The sequence below is a fragment of the Bubalus kerabau genome, chromosome X, assembly GCF_029407905.1.
Source record: "Bubalus kerabau isolate K-KA32 ecotype Philippines breed swamp buffalo chromosome X, PCC_UOA_SB_1v2, whole genome shotgun sequence".
Taxonomy (NCBI): Eukaryota; Metazoa; Chordata; class Mammalia; order Artiodactyla; family Bovidae; genus Bubalus; species Bubalus kerabau.
Genome location: NC_073647.1, coordinates 163,970,227 through 163,972,538, shown reverse-complemented (window position 1 = coordinate 163,972,538; position 2,312 = coordinate 163,970,227). Strand labels below are relative to the sequence as shown.

Here is a 2,312-nt window from a genome sequence, read left to right as displayed (position 1 = left end):
CAGGGATAGCGGAGCCTGGCGGGGCTACAGCCCATGGGGTCGCACAGCCGGACTTGTGCAGCCTGTATGGTCTTTTACGAAGCTCCTCCCCCGAGACCTTGTATCCCTCTAAGATCGTCAGCTCTGATGACCCTCGATACAGTTGCCCGGCAGTTTGCTAACGCTGGGTGTGTTTACGTTGCTGGATTTCCCGTCCAGGGTCCTCAAACTCCACACGTGGCGACGGGCCTCTGACAGGACCGCACCTCTGACGGCAGGACAGCTGCTTTGCAGACTTGAAAGGAAGCACCGCCGCCTGAGGTTAATCAGCACAGAGGGGTAACGCCCCTGAGATCAGAGAGACGCCAGGGAAGCGAAGGAGGATTTAAGAAGCTGCAGAGGCATCTCTGGGCGGAGGCCCTGGGCGGGGTGTGTGCGGGAGGGGCGGAGGGGTGGACTTTGACGCGCGTTGCCACATGCACTTTTAAGGAGTGAGGAGGCAAAGGACCAGCCCCGCTGTTTCCATGGCAACGGGGCGGCTGCAATCCTCCGGCTGCAAACCGCTTCCCTCTTTGTGAAGCCAGAAGGAGGAAAAGAGCTAGCTCAACTCAGAGAGGACCTTACCTCCTAGAGCGGGGATCGAACCAGCACGCCCTGCCCTGGAAGGTGACGTCTTAACCGCTGGACCACCAGAGAAAACCCAGCCCCAGGGCTCCTTTTACAGAGGCACTGGTCTTGCAATAGACAACCCCCCACCCCGAAATTAATAAAAAAAAAAAAAAATAGAGCTTGCAAAAACGGACACTCGGGCTGATGGAAAGCAGATGGCCCCAAGGATTCTGCTTGGAGAGCTTCACTTGGTTTTTGAGCGATAAGGGTGCCGGAGGTTGAAAATTCCTCCCTTTTGTGTCTTGAGCAAAGGAGTGTGGGGTTCCAAGGTTGCCAGCTGGGTGGTTCCCCTTTCTGGTTTGAATCTCTAGGATTGCATAGATCCGAGGAGAATTCCATTTTGGGGGAGCCTCAGGCTCGGCGAGCCTGACCTCGGTTTGTCTCTGGAGCCAGCAGCCCGATCATTATGGTTCTCATCTGGTCAATTATTGGGGAGGTTTTGTTGGTGGTTGATGACTCAGCATCCCATTTCAGAGGAACCTAATGCAACTGGCAAGAAAACCGTGCTTTTTTTTTTCCTTTTCGTAAACTTTAGACTTCTTATTATTAATTTTTTTTTTAACCAGAGTCTGTTCACTTCCTATGAACGAAGCATCGCTGTGATTTCAAAAATGAAGAACCGTTCACTACATCCTCACCTGGTGTCTTTCTCGTCCTCTGGGGAGCCTGAGGCAGTTCTTACGACGACCAGCTGCTCTGGAGACAGCATCCGCCAGTAATCTCATCGTTATGGGAGTAACTCAAGTTTTCCATACTCAGGAAAACAATGCAGTGATTCAGCTTTCCCAGCAAAATCGCATAAGACCCAAAGACAAACCATGATCCATTAAAAAAAAAAAAAACTTAGATGTCCTAAGGAGCTTTTAGTAAAACTACTGAAAAAGTTGAAAGTGATGCATAGAAATTCTAGAAATATTAGCTTTAAATTTGATCGATTTAAAATGGTGGTTTAGTTGCTAAGTCGTGTCTGCCTCTGGGGATCCCATGGACTGTAGCCCACCAGGCTCCTCTGCCCACAGGATTCTCCAAGCAAAAATACTGGAGTGGGTTGCCATTTCCTTCACGAGGGGATCTTCTTGACCTAGGGATTGAACCCAGGTCTCCCTGCATTGCAGGCAGATTCTTTACAGTCTGAGCCACCAAGGAAGTTGGAACGTCCATTAATGTATGCAGTTCACGGAGTGGCAAAGAGTTGGACACAACTTAGCCACTAAACCACAAAATTAATGTAAGTTATATTTATTTTCATACTTTAGTTTTCACTAAAGTTTTGCTTCTAGGCAAAAGGCAAAACAAACTTTTCACCATCAAGGAAATTTTGTTTTTAAAAGGGAAGGCTGAGAAGAGGAGTTTATGGGATACTTCCAAAATATGGTGTGTATAATTAAATGTGATTGTTTAGAGGGTATTAGGTCGTGCTTACGGGAAAAAGGATCAGCTTTCTCATAGTTTGTTAAATAGAAAACCCACAAATAAGTAAGCACACATGTTGCATGGGAGTTCTGTTTGGCAGAGAGATGTCCCTGGGGGTTACTCTTTGCCAAGAGAAGAGCCCTTTTGGCTGGAAGGATTTCCCGTTGAAGGGTGTTCAAGGACAGATAGGCTGCTGTGCTCCTCTTCGGATTCTTTGCGGGGAAGTAATTCTTCACATTCAGGGTCACGGC

The 2,312-nt window shown here is 48.3% G+C and overlaps 1 long non-coding RNA gene across 1 annotated transcript; it reads left to right on the top strand.

The window, feature by feature from the left end:
• The first annotated feature begins 414 nt into the window (after positions 1 to 414).
• Positions 415 to 1,608, top strand: LOC129638636 (uncharacterized). Its single transcript, XR_008707944.1, has 2 exons — positions 415 to 645; positions 1,215 to 1,608. It is a non-coding gene; the product is annotated as an uncharacterized LOC129638636 (long non-coding RNA).
• The last annotated feature ends 704 nt before the right edge of the window (positions 1,609 to 2,312 follow it).